Consider the following 5,243-nt stretch of genomic DNA (forward strand, 5'->3'; position numbering starts at 1 on the left):
AACTGCATTAAAAAATGGGCAAAAGACATGAACAGACACTTCTCAAAAGAAGACATATGAGTGGCCAACAAACATCTGAGAAAATGCTCAACATCCTTAATCAGAAAAATGCAAATCAAAACCGCAATGAGACACCATCTCACACCAGTCAGAATGGCTATTATTAAAAAGTCAAAAAACAGCAGATGCTGGTGAAGCTGTGGAGAAAAGGGAACACTTACAAATTGTTGGTGAGAATGTACATTAGCACATCCACTGTGGAAAGCAGTTGGAGATTTCTCAAAGAACTAAAAACAGCTATCATTCAGCCCAGCAATCTCATTACTGGGTATATATCCTAAAGAAAACAAATCATTCTACCAAAAAGACACATGCACTCACATGTTCGTTGCTGTGCTATTCACAATAACAAAAACGTGAAATCAACCTAGGTGTCCATTAAGGGTGGACTGGATGAAAAAATGTGGTATGTATGCCCCATGGAATACTATGCAGCTATAAAAAAGAATGAAATCATGTCCTTTGCAGCAACATGGATGCAGCTGGAGACCATTATCCTAAGCAATTTAATGCAGGAACAGAAACCAAATGTCACATGTTCTCACTTATAAGTGGGAACTAAACATCAGGTATACATGGATATAAAGATGGTAACAATAGAAACTGGGGACTACTAGAAGAGGGAAGGAGGGGGCAAGGGTTGAAAAAACTAACTATCGGGAACACTGCTTAATACTTAGGTGAGTGAATCATTTGTACCCTAAACCTCAGCATCGTGCAATGTACCCATGTAACAAACTTGCACATATATCCCTGAATTGAAAATAAAAGTAGGAAAAAGCAGACAAACAAATCTTCTCCCACTTACCAAGCAGCAATTTTCTGGCTCCTCCAGAGTGCCCACCCTAGCTACATTAAATTGAAAAATGTTGTTTTTTTGGACTACAGGCTCATGCCTAAGTGGCCTTTGTCTGCTTAAACTTTAGCAGAAGAAAAATAATCCCTTTGTCCTGTATTTGAAGAAGGGGTTAGTGGTGATGTTTTTTGTTAGTATGTTTGTTTTTAATATATTTATTTGACTTGATTACCAGTTTTAGATCCCAGGTGACAGAAAGGAACCCACAGGACTTGATTCTTGGTGCAACCATTGGTGAGCCACAGAAGCATACCCTCAAACCATTTCTAACTGTGGCGGATGACTCTCAGCTCTGTTCTAAAGACTAAATTTTCAAGGATTGCTTCTTATTTCATTTCAAATAAGTCCCTACCTCCCCCTCCCCACATCATTAGGTATTTCTTGTAACAATCCCACACAAAGACCAAATATTCTCAGCCATGAATCAAGCACAGTAATCTTTCATTTAATCAAATTACCATCACTAAAATTATTAATAATACTAATATTCTCCACCTGAGGAACTTGCACACATACTTAAGGCAAACTATTGTTAAGAGCTTTATGACTTGATTAATTTGTCTGTCTGAATTATTAAGCTAGTGTATTACTTCAATACCTCGAATGTGGACTAGGCACTCATTTTCACATGTTCATCTATTCATCCATTCACTCAAACATTTATCAAGAACCTTCTCTCAGGTGAACACTGTTCTAAGTCCTCAGAACTTAAAGATGAATTAGATGCAGCCCCTGTCTTCAAGAGGCTTGCCCTGAGGTTGGGAAGACAGCCAGTGGGTACCAGAATAAAGCGGGGAAAGGCTCTATTGGTGAGATCAAGAAGTCCAAGGCCACAGTATCAGAGGTGTATCCACAGGTCATGGAGGCTAACCTGGATGGCACAGGCCATGAAGAGAGGTGGACCATGAACAAATTGCCACATCACTCAAGAAAAGAGGGAGTACAGCCAGGATGGCCTTAGATGACAGAACTGAGGGGATGTAGGATGGATTAACCAGAAGAAATGAGCCCCCAAGAAGTGGACATTTAGGGGACGATGAAGGACACTTGATCTGGAAATACTTAAGGCAGTGAGGAAGATCTCCCTTCAAGGTGTGGTAGAGACTGGGCAGCCTCTCCAACCCCATCTCCTTCCCAGGGAAGTTCTCAGGGAACAGAAAGGAAATGAGACGCAGTGTCCAGAGATGAGATTGCAGAGATGAAGAGAGACTTCCTCCTGATCTGAGGGTGGTGGAGGAGAGGGAGGCGGTGGGAGGGTGGATAGGGATTCCAGGGTGGGTAGGGGATAGTGCTAATCTCCTCTTCAGTGCAGGCCGTAGCAGCTGGCAGCATGTGCAGTGACCGTGTTCATGGGCACTGCACGGGTCCGTGGGATGGGTCTGTTCTGAGGAATCCCAGTGACTCAGGTGCTAGGCTGGGCTGTCAGCCTGAGCTCCCAGTAGTGCTTGGCTGGTTGGAGTGCTGAGTCTGCTGCAGGCAAGACCTGGGAAGGTCAGATGCTCTGCCTAAAGCCCTGAGGTGGCTCTGAAACCCTGGAGTGTTTCCTGCATAAGACCTGCATAAGACCTCAGCCTCTTCCTTCGTGTCAATCCAAGCCATTCTCCTGTTTGGCAGCAATTCAGAGGGCCTCATAGAAATTCAATTTGTAGTTATTAATTGAGTACCTACTATGTGTTGAGCATGTGTTAAGAACTCTGCACTGCACTGACCTAGAACGTTGGGATTCCTGCCCTCATGGTGTTTAAATGTGTGGAAATGAAGACAGACTCAGATCAGAAATTATATGAGTAGTACGGGGGCAAGAGTAAAGTCTAGGTTACCAGAGGAGAACGTTCAGGGAAATCGACCTCGTGTGGGTCCACAGAGCCCTTGCTGAGAATCTCCTCCTCACTAAGCTGGAGTAGAGAAGCGCAGCTCCAGCACCATGGCCCCTCCCCATGGTGGAAGACAGAAGAACAGTTCATGTAATTGTAAATGAGTCACTCACGAACTCAGGATCAAGAATAATTTCTTTTTTTTTTTTTTTTTTTTTTTTTTTGGAGACAGAGTCTTGCTCTGTTGCGCAGTCTGGAGTGCAGTGGCGTGATCTTGGCTCACTGCAAGCTCCGCCTCCCAGGTTCAAGCAATTCTCCTGTCTCAGCCTCCCAAGTAGCTGGGATTACAGGTGTGTGTGCCACTATGCCTGGCTAATTTTTGTATTTTTAGTAGAGACAGGCTTCACCATGTTGGCCAGGTTGGTCTTGAACTCTTGATCTCAAGTGATCCACCTGCCTCGGCCTCCCAAATTGCTGGGATTACAGGTGTGAGCCACCATGCCCAGCCCCAAAATAATTTCAAAACAGTTCTTTACTGAAAGTTCCAGTCATCCCTTCTCACCCTTTCGGAGAATAGTCACAAGAATGTTCAGGAATGGAATCTCTTGACTGCTTAGTTTGTCTTCCCTCACCCAGGATCTCTTCAGCAGACACAGCCCCTCACTTTGGCTTCCCAGGGCACCTCCACATCTGCAACTCTTCTTACAGTCACTGGGCCATGAACCCATCTCCTTTAGACCCTCTCTCTTCTTCTAAATCTAAGGCAACAGGGTTGTAGTTGGACATGGCCACCCAGTTAGGACACTTCCTGAGTGTGACCCTATTGCTGATTTATCTCCATGGGAGGGAAGTAATGTTTGCCCTTTCAAGGCCTGGGCCTTAAATCATTCTGCATGCATGTCACCAAGCTGGAGCACAGACTGGTGGAAACCCAGCCTTCATGATACAGGGTAGAGTGAGGCAATGATTTCCAGGGCCCTGCTCTCCTGAATGGCTTAAAGAATAGAGCTGCTCCACCAATCTGGGCCATCTACATACAGACTGCAAGCTAGAGAGAAAAACTTATTTGTTCTTTAACCCACCATATTATTGGATCTTTTGTTCTGGATAATACAAATCTCATTACCAAAATGTCTCTGTTTTCTAGCAGAGTGAGAGTGTAACAGAAACTACCACCCTATCTTGAAAAACAATTATTCTTCTTTGTTTTCCTTTTTTTTCTCTTCATTTTATGAATAGCAAAGCTATTTATATGCTCTGCTTAAAGAACTCCAAAAACTGGCCTTGAAAAACTAAGCACAGAATTAAGGTTGCAGAATATCTCACCTTGGGAAGAATGCTGAGCAGTTAATGTGTATTCCTGTTGCAGTCAAGCTGGTGCCAGCCAGACCAGCAGACGGTTCATTGCTCAAGATGGTCATCAAGACTAGATATACTGACCCACATGTAGTCAACCCATGCACATAGCTTCTCCATATCCTCCCTCCTATAAAAACCCTCTGGCCAGCTTGGGAAACTTGAGATGGTCTTTGTGACACTAGCCCACCATCTCTTCAGGTTGTCAGCTCCTGAATAAACCTGCTTTTCCTCTCACCAACTCTTATCTCTTGAGTTTGCCTTTTGAGTGGCGAGCGGCCAAACCTGGGTTCAGTTATAAGAGGGGACCCTATCCCCTGATAAAAAGGTACACTTTACAATCCTGTCCATCATGTAAGTGCCAATCGAGGGTAAAATTACTCTCCTGTAGCTCTCCTTCCCACAAACACTTCTCACTCTTCTTCACCTGCTTAAGGTCCTGGTTACAAACGGGAGTGCTTCCCTCAGCCACCTCCCCTTCTGAGTCTGCAGCCACGTGGTCTACCAGCTGGCGGCCCAGTGACCCAGCATCTGTGTTGCTGCCATGTGCTGAAAGCTTCCTCCCCTGAGCTTTGCTTTATTAGAACAATTTCCTAAATTCCATTTCACCAACATCCAGAAGACAGAGATGAACTATCTAAATAAAATAACTCCTACCATCTTTTCCTTCAGTTCCTGTTGACTGTGACTTAATCTCTTGAGGCAAGTTGATGGGCTTAATATTAAACTGAAATACCAAGAGTTAGCAAAGGAATCAGAGAATTGAGTACAAATAAAATTGTTCACAAGTGGAATTTTTCCAACTCTCCAAAGGGGTTGGTTCAGGGCATGCATGCTTGTTTTCTTTCTTATCTTACACAAGGTAAATACCTTTAGAAAGACTCAGGAAGCCAGACTTTCTGAAGAATGTTGGGTAGGGAAATAATCTGAAACCCTCAGCAAAAGTGGAGGAGGGTCCCTTCTTAACCTCCCCCAAATATGCTGCCCACTTGGACTTCTTTTCAGCCCCACATTAGATGCCACCCTGGCTTTACTTGGCTGTGGCAAACCCTTGCCTTGTTGTGCTCTTACACAAGGTACATCACCTCCACCTAACAATTCAATGACTCTGATGATAGGGATTGTGGCTTTGTGATTTCACATCCAACTGGGCCCTG

Source organism: Pan troglodytes, chromosome 12, assembly GCF_028858775.2.
Source record: "Pan troglodytes isolate AG18354 chromosome 12, NHGRI_mPanTro3-v2.0_pri, whole genome shotgun sequence".
Taxonomy (NCBI): Eukaryota; Metazoa; Chordata; class Mammalia; order Primates; family Hominidae; genus Pan; species Pan troglodytes.